The following is a 12,315-nucleotide window of genomic DNA, read 5'->3' as shown; positions in this document are numbered from 1 at the left end:
GGTAGGGGTGAAAATTTGTGTGGTGTTAGTTGATTGGTTCAAAAAAGGCGCCAACGTAATGTGCCCTTGACGAGCGTTTAGTTAATGCTTTGAAAGTTATATTAAATTTTACTACAAACTTCAGTTGCGTTCGCAACATGATTAAGTCCCGAACTAAAAATCAAATAATCATTGCAGTAGAACATAGGTTCGTGGTATCTGCCTTCCCCAGTGGGAGACAGGCGTGACTGTATGTACGTACATTTATAAAATACAATATATTATTTTTTTATGATACCGATGGGATAAGCGACGGGACTAACAAGTGGTGCGCCTGATGGTAAACGACACGTCTATCCATAACAGTTGCAGTGCCGCTCATAGCTTTAAATCGCAAAGATCTGATAGGCATTGTCACTGCGCCCGTGGCTCTGAGACATAAGTTGACAAGTCCCATGGGTCTGTAATTTTACCAGCACCCATAGAGCGTTTACGTACTACGTTCGGTTCGTATTAGTTCCGATTTCCGGAAATGACAGTTCGAAATGTCACAGGAATCATTTTATCTCTAGGTATACAAGCGACAGGCTAAAACCAGGATCGATGCCGCAGTGGGATAGGCGCCTAAAAGTTTCAAAAAAACCTAACGTCCCAAATCGCAACAAAGAATAATTAGTTTAAATAAGGAGTATAAACACCACTCATCAAAGTTCCAGCAGGTTTTCGTGTGGAATAGACGCGTTTAGCTTGTGCATGCGTTTATCTCCGCGACGAACACAAAAAATGGTTCAAAATTTCAGATGCAAGTATTAAGTCTCATTAACTGCACACCTAGGTGTCAAAAATCGCTCTTTTGTATATAGTTTAGTTAAATAATAAAAGGGCATCCATCCATATCGAGTAGGACAAAGCAAAGGACAAGACAAAAAAGTTAGGAAAAGAAAATAAAAATATACTTTATTTTAGTGAAAATGACAAGTATATGATAATAGTTTAAAAGTAAGTAAAAGTACCAAAAAGACAATTTATTCATAGTTCAAACAACGAACATTATACTATGTTTTGTTAGCTACAAAAATACGAAGTGAAATAGGTTGTAACTTTAAATACGTATATATTTATTACTAAAGATATAATATGTATATATATATACTAATTTTATTCTAAAGGGCATCATTCTTCTTAGTATTTTCATCGTGTAGCGTCTATCCATATAGGTACGCATCTATCCTCAAAGAATAGGTTACAAAAAGTAAATTTCTTCAAAATCAGTAAATGTTAGATCAATAAAATCAAGTCTTAATGTAATGTAAAAGATTAAACTAGTTATATCCATAGGAATTATTCATGTAAACTAATAATTTTCAAATTAGGAGGCCCTTTCAAAAAGTGGAAATAGTAATTTTGAACCGGAAACCGCTTGGCGGTAGAAATTGATAAGGTTGCATTACTTCCCTAGATGAACCTGGACTCATTGACAACGAGTTCTACGGCTAATAAAAATATTCGTTATTTTGATAGGAACTGAACATGAAGTAAATGAACTGGTAGTTTTCCAAAATGCAAAGCATAATTCACTGTCCGAATAAACATCGCTCAGAGCACCGTTTACATTACAAAAGCAATTTTTGAAAATAAATCTTTTGTCGGCGTTACTACCCCTTTATTATTATACCTTGTTTCATCTATATAGTGTTGAGTTAAGGTTCCTTATTGCATGTTATGAATTGTTATTACGAGGTGTCTGTACGCCGCCTGCGGGTGACTTTTGACTTCTTTTGTCTTGTGTTTACTTGCCACTTACAAGCTTCGTTTTAATTTATTTAAACTTTTGGCTTGAATAATTTTAGTACAGAGTACTAAAAAAACTGACCTCAAAAGTTCATGGAATTACATCTATTTGCCAAGTGTTATTGAAATCGGTTACCGGAAAGTTCACGAAACCGGATTCTACACCTTGTTTGCCACTTGTTCAAATATAAATAGGATCACTACTGAGATATCCTCTTCCCAACAAAAAAAGAATCATCAAAATCGGTTCACAAATGTCGACTGTCGAATAACATACATAAAAAAACATACAATCGAATTGAGAACCTCCTTTTTGTGAATTCGTTTAAAAAACAATATGCAATATATTTCGATTTCTAATTTTTACCGTTATTTTGGACAAGTAAATTTGTGAAGTTATTTGACAATTCTGTCATTTTTGTCAATTATCTTATTTTTTTATGGTGTCAAGTAAAGGTGTGAACAAATAGTACCCCGGGCGTTATGCGACACGCTGCATCCCTGGACGAAATCTTTCACAAGGAGTTCTACTTCTATTAAAATTCTAGCTTAGCCTTCTTTTATTTCGAAGGAGGTATTTTTCTAGAAGTGAACAATAATTACACTATTGATTGATATATTCGTACATACCTTCATATCCGTCCCTTAATGGGGTAGGCAAACTCGAAACGTGCATCTCCTACATGACTACAACAACATCTTATTAATTGATGTTATTACATTGACTTACAAATAAATGGACGACGGGTGTAATACAAAAACCACGAAAAAAATGTCCCAAGTCAAACTATTCGAAATTTAAATTGTAATGTCATCGCAGTATCGCGCTGTCAGTAGAACAAATGAAGACTAAAGCGGAGTGTCGCGCTCTGTATACGATTTTAGCGCCTAACAAGTTCGGACACTTTTTAGCGCGGACCCGACGTCCATATAATTGTAAGTCAATGTGTTATTATAAACAATTTTGATCGTTTCAAGTACCAGCATAAAAAATCTGTCCTCGAACAACATTTAGTTAAAAAAAAAGGTACAGTCTAAGACTGAGATGTAACTTTTTGACATAGCTCCTATATAGCTCCAACTTTCCCTCCGAAATGATATTCCTATGAGCTGATTTCGTTTTTCTAATTGGATATGAATTCTGTAAGCAAAATCTTTATGATATATTAAATTTACCATTAAATAATACATTTACCTTACTTTAAATAATGAAAATAGTATATAAAATATGCTTAATATAAAGGTCACACTCTGAACCATCTTGCTCATGCGACAAGCAACGTTTCTCCATAGGAGAGTTAAGCTTGTTATTTAGCGGAAATAGCTGCCAATCTGATTACTGAAGGTTTCAACTACAACTTTCAAACTATTTTTCCGGATTTATATCGCGTATATTTGTTTTTTCAAACAAACCGACGTTTCGGGCCCTTTACAGGTTCCATGGTCACGGTTGACTGAAGTGGTACAGTCTTCAGCCAGTTATGTTTAATATTGATGCAAACCACCATATTTATACACTATAGTTACAATAGTTATTAATTAAATACCTTATTTTTAATTTTACAAAGAAACATTCCAATTTACGTTACATTAAGTTTTACAAATTATTTTATTGAATGATTTTTTATTAAGTTCAATTTATTAATAATAATAATAGAAATTAGAATAAACTAAAACATATTAATTAGTACTACAGTTTTATGTCTGTTTGGGATTTTTCATTAGAGGAAATACTGGATCCCAAACTAGTGGTACAGAGAAACCATCTTCCCTGTTGAAATTAGGATGTTTTTTTTAATTTCAATGGCCTCTCGCAGCATCCTGGGTAGATAACGGACTTCTTTTGCAAGGACCTGGGGTTTGTCAAACTTCATTGAATGTGTAGGTTTATTCATGACATGCTTGCAGACTGCAGACTTGTAGCTGATGTCAAACACCGTCGCGTAAACATTTCCTATGTGTAACAATCGCGAAAACCTAAGAACTCCATACACAACTTTCAACTTCAACAACAGGGCGACCTGAACACTTTCAGTCTTAACCGAACCTTAGCGAGAATTTTCGCTTGTGGCCCCCAGGGACCCAGAGTTTCTATCAAAAGGCACTAAGCTCTAGCTAGGCATTAAGCTATAAGTTATAGCATAATAATAATAAAACTGAAGGCTGTGTACAAAACGAGAGTCGCTCAAATAGCTACGGAAGACAAGCATGCTCGGTAGGTAGATCGAGTTTCGAATTCTGAAATCCGTAGATGTAACCAAGGTTCAGGACATAGGAGATCGGATAACGAGTTTAAAATGGAGTTGGACAAGACTGTTGCGAGACGTGGTGAACACTGGTGGAGTAAGGCGGTAACCGAATGGAGGCCAATAAATGGATGTAGAAATGTGAGACGTCCTGTAGCGAGATGGGTGGACGACATTGTCCACGATGCGGTCACTGGTTGGGCGAGACTAGCACGGGATCGTGGTGGATGGCACAAACTACGAGAGGCCTATACCCAGCAGTGGGTGAAGTCGGGCTGTGGATGATGATGACGATAGCATAATAGCAGTGCCGGCTTTATCTGTGGTGCAGGGTGTGCCGTTCACACGAGCGCAGCTTGCGTCGCCTCCAAAGATCCTGCAATGCTTCGCTCGTGTAAACGGTAAACGGGCTATTGCTTCCTAACATCATTTATAATAGCACTATTTGCACCCGAATTTCCGATCACTGGGGAAAATATAACTGTAAGTATATATCCATTTTGATCGCGCGCCTATTACAGGGCGCCAGGGTATTTATTACATCCGGGCGCTACATGGGTTAACGCCGCCGGTACTTTTAATAGGATAGGGTTAGAGTACTTATATCTTAATCTCTAATTACGATATCCACACCGAGCGAAAGTTGTATACATTATCATGTATAAGTGTTAACACATTGAATTTAATTTACGCTTTTTTACAACCTGTATAAAAAGTAAATACGACTTACGACGACGTACACATAGCTTGTTTACTTTTTGCTGTGGATGTAATTTTTTTCACGAAAGTCTCTAAGCAGCAGCAAATTTTTATTTGGATGTGAATGTTGGAAGAGAATTCACAGGTTAAAGTGTCATCATCATTATATACAGCCTGACTTCACCCACTGCTGGGTATAGACCTTCAAGTTTTTGTGCCACTCCCCACGGTTCCACACCAATCTCATCCAAGTTCACCCCACAACTCTTAGAAAAAAAATCTTGTCTTCGTGTCAGGTGCCCTGCCCAGCTCGACTTTAGTTTCGTGATGCGATTATACAACTTGTATTTCTTTAATGTCAAAATCCATAAGTTATGTATAGGAAGTAAGGTATGTTTCTGACAAAGTAGTTTTCACCTTATAATAACTGGAGTCGTGACCTACTGTACATAATAGTTAATCGACTGTAACGTTTCCCTCAATGCAATTAAGCAACTTCATAAAGTACATTGGTGTCGAAGATTTTAGTGTTTTACTTCATCTCCACGCACCTTGTGCATGCGTCTGTCTCTTGATAGTAAGTAACTGTTTCCAAGTTTAGAAAATGTGTTATCTACCAAAGCAGAGCGAACAAGAAATGTGCTTCAGCATCCAATAGCGTTTCTTTGTTTCGGTATCTCTCCAAGCCGCTGCTCCATTTTGATAAATTATTGATAAGTATTTTAATATTACCCTAGCCCAGGCCTAGGCCCAGGAATCGAACCTGGGACCTCTGCGTGGCAGTCCGGCATGGTAACCGTTCGGCCACGAAGACAGTTACTGTAAAAGGTTTACATCTGTTTTCCTTAACAGACACTTATGCTTATCAATAGGTACCTACGTTCAAAAGTCACCACAAGCGTACTTTATAAACGTATCTATTACATACTGCGCCGCAGCCAAGTTCTGAACGTCGTCCAGTTTCTTGAGTAATAAGTAGTCATCATTATCACATGTTTAATAAATAGAATCGCATAGAAATAAGCCCATTATTTACATAATTAAACGCTAAACCAATCGCCTTCCTTCTCGTTGAATTACGAACATTATTTTGCTCAATTTAATGAATACTAACCAAAGGTTAGTAAGACTTAATGTGACTGTGATTTACTTAAAAATGAACTTACGCTGGCTGTGATTGTATAATTTTAGTATACAACCGTTAATCTAAGGTAAATGGAACTTATTCAATGAACCTTCGTGAAACCTTTTCAATACACATATTTAACACTTAATTGATTTGTTTCTACTTTATGTAATGTGTACATTGAGACCTTATTGTGAAAGGGTAAGAACTTTGTCCGTATAAATTAGAATTAAAATTGTCGAATATTTTTCGGGGTATTTAGTTCGAAGATGCATACGAGTCGAATGCCTTCGAGAGGCACCGGATTATCGTGTCAAAAATGACACGCGGGCACTGGCACCCGAAATTAAGCCGCCTCGGTGGTCGCGAAGAAAAAAAATAAACAATTTAAAATATCAAAGAAAACCGCGCACAGCCGTCAATCTCTCGCAAATTTTCGTTCAGTTTCAAAATAAATTAAAAAAGGAGATAGTGAGATAGCTGTTGCTGCTCAGTGCGAGCTTTGAACGCACCGCGCGCGCTCCACTCCGACGCATCTCATTTTCCACCAACCGCCGCCGCGTCACGTTCATTTTCAAAATTTCGAACTTTGACATTTTTTTTTAAATTTCTGAATGACCATTACGTAAGTGTTTGTGTTAGTGGAACTAGCGTGTTGTGTAGTGCTTTGATTGGAAATGTGACTAGATTGCTTTAATTGTATCTTGTTTGTGTCTGAAATCTGTATGGTGTTTTATGAAGATAAGTTTCGTCTACCTTCCGGCGATGCGGTTTCATTTTGGTAAGGTCGATTTATTATGAAAAAAAAAGAAGTTTCTTTGTATTTTACTATCTATAAAGATACAAGGGGTTTTATGCATTAAAGACCTTCATATCACGACTAAGGCCAAATTAATTAGATGAAATTGGAACTTTCCAATCAGGGTATAAAAAATACTGACAAAGTTCCTCTTTTGAACGTAGTTACTAGTCATCCCACGGTTCTTGGTCGGCGGTTGAATTTTCATATTGTCTTTAATCTTTTTTCTTCTACGTTAAGGAAACCTTTATTAAAAACGTCTTTGTGAAATATCCTATATGATTCATACGTATTTTTAATTCATCCAGTAATACTAAACAACATTAAGAATATTAATTTAATTTGACATTAATAACTTAACAGTTAAATAGCACTTAATAATCATTCATTTCATAAAATGATTTAAATAGAGTAGTCAGAGTCTCACTCAATGATTCTACATTCGACAAGTTACTACGACATAAAATCCCTACGTTTTAACACCATCTTATAATTAGTATACATTCCTCCACAAAATTCTTTAGATCACATAGATAACATGTAGATTACATATATACCGACCACTTTAAGAGGCACGGACTTGAATACTTTATATATGGGATTTGAAGCACATTTGGAACCAGTTAATAGGTGTAAGTCTATAAACGTCAAAGTTATCTCAGAATCAGTTGAAATTTGTAAATAGATGCCAGCTTGATGTATGAAGGGATCGATATTAATGAAATCGTCGTCTTGTTTGGAAATAACGTTAAGCGATTTATTTACTTGATGGAAGTTTGAGGCAAAACTCAAGATGATTTTCGTAATGGACGTAACAAAACCAGAGAGAAAGTGTGTTTTTTCGGTTACCGGTGTGAAAACGTTGGACGGGTAAATTGTTCTATTAGTGCTATGGAAATGTCAGAAAAGTATACCTTATCTCCATGCATTATGTTCAACATTGCAAACTGATACGTCTGTAACTTTTTCAATTGATGATTACATCAAAACATGCCATCTACTAGCGGAGTAACTACTATATTTGTACATCTTCTTATCGTATCGATGGCATATACTGTAATCCTTGCCACCTTTCAGATTTGCTAATCGCCATAAGGAATTCGCTGATTGTTGCCCAGACTGCACCAGACGCACAGGAAAAGAATGGTAGACCTTTCTTTCGTGCACCCCACATGAACATCAACTAGTCTAGTACTATTAGAGAACAATAATCTCAGTACCGAGTGTTAAAAAAACCGACCTCAAAAGTCATTCATAGTAGTTTCATTAGTTCATCGTAGTTTGCCACCCTTGAATGTGGAATATTTTCTTTAAATTTAAATGGAATCACTTCTGAGGGCCCCTCTTTCCAACAAAAAAAGAATCATCAAAATCGGTTCATAAGTTATCGCGTAACATACATAAAAAAGACATAGTCGACTTGAGAACGTCCTCCTTTTTTTGAAGTTGGTTAAAAATAGAGGATAACCTATAATCGCCACGTTTAAAGGGAAGTTAATTTAATAAATAGTGAAAGGACTGATTCTGGCCTTATCACAGTGACGATGCGTCCTCTTGCATATCGTCATCCCACCTTTTTATCACCCTTTTCTCTGGTTTTTGGCCACTTATTTTTGAAATTTTGAATCGTTCTCTAATTGTTTTTCTTCATCATTCTTACTTTGCTTCGTTGCGTCATCACTCCCATCAAAATTCTCTAGGAGAAAAGACGTGTCCTTCAATCATGTAAACAGTTAATATATTACATACGAAATATAGGCCCTTTTGGGGTAAGTTCACTTAAGTTTATGTCTAATCTGTAGGGAGTATTTTTACATTGTTGTATTTTTTTTATACCATTGTTTTTGTTACAGCTTTTCTTCTCCTTTTCCTTCAGCTTTTCCTTACTTTATTATTTATTCCTTCAACAATAAATTCATGTGGACTGAACTTTTATCATTATTACGCAAAATTTTGTATGAAACGAAGATATTGGGTGATCCTATTTTAACCACATGTATACGGACTAAGATTTATAATAACAGAAATAGGCTGTAAAATAAACCATACCGTTCACTTCAGGAATCTTGCAATACCTGACTGATCCAGAATTATTTTGATAATAAACATTTATTGCATTACACAAGTCGTCTTTCTCTGTTTTACAACATCACGAGCAATAAGGGCATTATTTAACAACTTTTCAGGCCCTTTACAGGTTCCATGGTCACGTCTGACCGTCGAACACAGGACCTGTTAAATCGTTAATTCTTCAGCGGGTTCTTACACACCCCTCACAATAGTCGCTATAGTCCATTTGTTTAGGTACTTAATTAACTGTAAACAATCTTGACACATCTTTTTAGTGAAATATATACTTTACAAAACAATAGGTATAAAAATAGGCATGCAATTTCATATGAAGCTAAGTATTTGTATTTTGTATTTGAAGGTAAGTAAAAATCATTTTGTAAATATATATTTCATTAGATAGAATGTCTATTTGATCAAGACTGTTTACATTTAGTTAAGTACCTAAACAAATGGACTATGGACGTTTTATAGGAATAAGTGATTTTTATAGGCAATTGCTTGACAGACGCGTCGTAGTAGTGTTGTACATTTAAAGACGCTTTAATAGGTTTCCGATACCATGAACATTTCCTTATGGCCGTATACTTTAATAAATCTGACTAAGAAACAACTAAAATGGGCAGCTTTCGCTGTGTCTATATTTCACATAAATGTCGTCTGGGTTGTAAATTGATTTTCATTCAAATGGATAATTTAGTGTAAATGTGATGTAAATCAGAACTAAATAGATGGTCATGACAAGAAAGCCAGTGGTTTGCAATGTTATATTTGCAGTTGATGAATAAACAAATAAGGATTTTTAATTTTACACGTTTTACTGCCAATGAGGAAAGAAAGTCTTCCACTACCGGTTTGTGTTTCAAGAAGAGAAAATAAACTCATGGCATCAAGCATTTTTATATTCCTTCAAATGTACAGTAGTGGCTCTAAACTAGTTTTGAACAGAGAACAGTTTACTTTTTTTAAATGATATCAAGTGACGGGACGAACAAGTCGTGCGCCTGGTGGAAAGTGACACGCCTGTCTACAACAGTTGCAGCGCCACTCAGAGATTTAAATTGCAAAGATCTGAAGAGAATTCCCACTGCGCATGTCACCTTGAGATATAAGTTGACAAGTCCCATGTAACTGTAATTTCACCAGCACCATTTGAAGGGTAATTCAAAACCGGAACGCAGTAAAGCTTACATTAGTGCTTGGCGGCAGAAATAGGTAAGGTAAGGTAAGGCAGTACTTCCCTTAACGAACTCTTTCACAAGGAGCTCTACTGCTTCTACTTATGTACATCAAAGTCCACCTCCAGGGACACGATTGCTTCTACGTACGTAGGTATTATTAGCAAAACATATGCTTTTAAAATAAAACAAATACATGTAGCTTTTTGAATAAAAGCCTTTCGCCCTTTATAATCTTTCCCTATATATATTGTTTAAACCACACCAATATCGTTTTGTGCTGCCATTTTGTTTTTTAATTTATTATACCCAAAACAAATTAGTAATTAATTTTGTAGTAACTAAATAATTGATTATATAGCTTTAGACGACCTCCGTGATTGAGAGGTCAGTTTACATGGTGTCGCCATCTTTGAGGTCCCGGGTTCGATATCTGGCCGGGTCAATGCAGAAAACTAACTTTTCTATATTGTTTGGGGTACGGGCGTTTGTGGTATCGTTGTTGTTTCCGATTTTCAAAACACAAGTACTTTTTCGAGTTCTTAGGTTCTGAGTACAAGTAGGTACTTTAGTTACTTACTTTGATGTCAGAACAATGTATATGATGTTGTCTAAAATTTATATTTATTAATATTCAATATATAGATTTTTCTATAAAGAGTAGATAACAGGTAATCAATGCTGAAGACCGGATATATTTACAACATTCTTTCGTCGAAGAGTTTCCTTACACTAAGAATGCTTTCATTTACAACAAAAACCGGTTTCAAAATTTCAGCTCTCCGGTTATTACTACAAAGCTCAAATATTTATAACAGCTAATTATCCAGGTGTATGATTAGCCATGTCAAGTTACGTACGTTCAAACACAATGTGCACGTGCGTGAGATAAAGTTACGTCTTGCTGTTTGCTAATATGAATTCTTTGGTTGGGGACTTTCCTTTGTACATTCATGAAGAGTTTTTAGTTATTTTTTTTTAAATATGAACCATTAGCATAGCATAGGAGCTATGAAATAAGTTTTCTTTTTTTAAATAAATAATGTCTTAATCACATTTCTGCCCTGTTTCTCATAAGTAAATGACGAAATTACTTCTGTCTTCTGACTTGTCAACTTATGTCTCAGGGTAACGGGCGCAGTGTGAGTGCCCTCAGATCTTTGCGATTTAAAGCTCTGAGTAGCACTGTATCTATTATTTACAGCTGTGTAGCTTACCACCAGGCGCACGACTTGTTCGTCCCGTCACTTGATATTTTAACAAAAACTAACGCATTTTGCATTTTGGTAACTTTCGAGATACCTAAAGTTTAATTGTCACTTAAAAAAAGTGTTAATTTCGCTGATTTTGCCTAATAACAAAACTGACGATATTAAAAAACCGATTGGAGGGAGTTGTAGATCTCGTCCTGCTGGTCTCAGATATGTTAATGACCTAATTTCACTAAAAATGTCGATTACGTTAGTTATGATAAGGGCAGATTTAGAATTTTTTGTTTGGAGGTTAGGTCTGAAAAGACAGGCTGATATTTTGGAACGGTTACACGCTCCATAGTCAAGGGTGAAAAAATCATGGATAGTAAAATAATATATAATAAAAACACGTATATAATGAATGTGGTTTAGTATAAAAAGAGTGACAAAAGTAACGCTGCAAGAACCCGAGATGTGTTTAGTCGGCTACAGCAACGACGACAACAACGGTAGAAAGATTATGTCTGTTCTTAAAACTTTCCGAAATATTTGGAAAATAATAGAAAGTCTTATCATGGCAAGAAATTTGTGACATATGTTAGTAATTTAGTGAATATCGTTCCAACTCAGTGTTGCTGTTTAAATGGCTTCTTCTTCTTTCTATCCTTATACCACGCCAGGTAGGGTCGACAAAACATGTATTTTTTTTCCACTTTCCCCTATCAGCCGTTATTTCCATACTCACACCTATTTTATCTTTATCCATGTCATCTTTCACATAATCCATCCATCATTTCTTAGGTCTTCCTCTCCCCTTATATGCCTCTATATCAAACCTAACACTCTTCTCGTCAAATTACTATTTGTACTAATTATCTGTCAAACTTTTGATAGTGTTGCCGATTAAACTACTATTTTAGAAGCTTTTCTTTTGTTTGTTTTTGTTTTTTAGTGTTGAAAACACCGTATTCCAATGTCGTAACGCTCTTTGAGCCAGGAAAGCACTGCAAGTAAATATACATTTTAGTAACAATAGAGCACGTTGTGATAGAGTTTGTTGTGGGAAGTACTGCCAACAGACTTATTTCTGCTGCCAAGCAGCAATGTCGTCATTACTGCGCTCCGGTTTTAAAATGTAAGGCTGCTGTTGCTTTTCAGGCACATGGGACTTATTAGTACCCCTCAGATCTATGTGACTTAAAGCAAGTGACATTGCAACTTTTATGGGTAGGCG

The 12,315-nt window shown here is 35.8% G+C and overlaps 1 long non-coding RNA gene across 1 annotated transcript in view; it reads left to right on the top strand.

Moving 5' to 3' along the window:
• Window positions 1-6,388: 6,388 nt before the first annotated feature.
• The window catches only part of LOC113234943, a 170,183-nt gene continuing 164,256 nt past the window's right edge, over window positions 6,389-12,315 (top strand). The window contains exon 1 of the long non-coding RNA XR_003310817.1: window positions 6,389-6,622. This is a non-coding gene — a long non-coding RNA (uncharacterized LOC113234943). The remainder of the gene's footprint in view (window positions 6,623-12,315) is intronic.

This window comes from Hyposmocoma kahamanoa, unplaced genomic scaffold, assembly GCF_003589595.1.
Source record: "Hyposmocoma kahamanoa isolate Upper Pololo Valley unplaced genomic scaffold, ASM358959v1 86, whole genome shotgun sequence".
NCBI classification, from domain to species: Eukaryota; Metazoa; Arthropoda; class Insecta; order Lepidoptera; family Cosmopterigidae; genus Hyposmocoma; species Hyposmocoma kahamanoa.
Note: the sequence above shows the minus strand (reverse complement) of the source record. Positions and strands in the feature narration are given on the sequence as shown.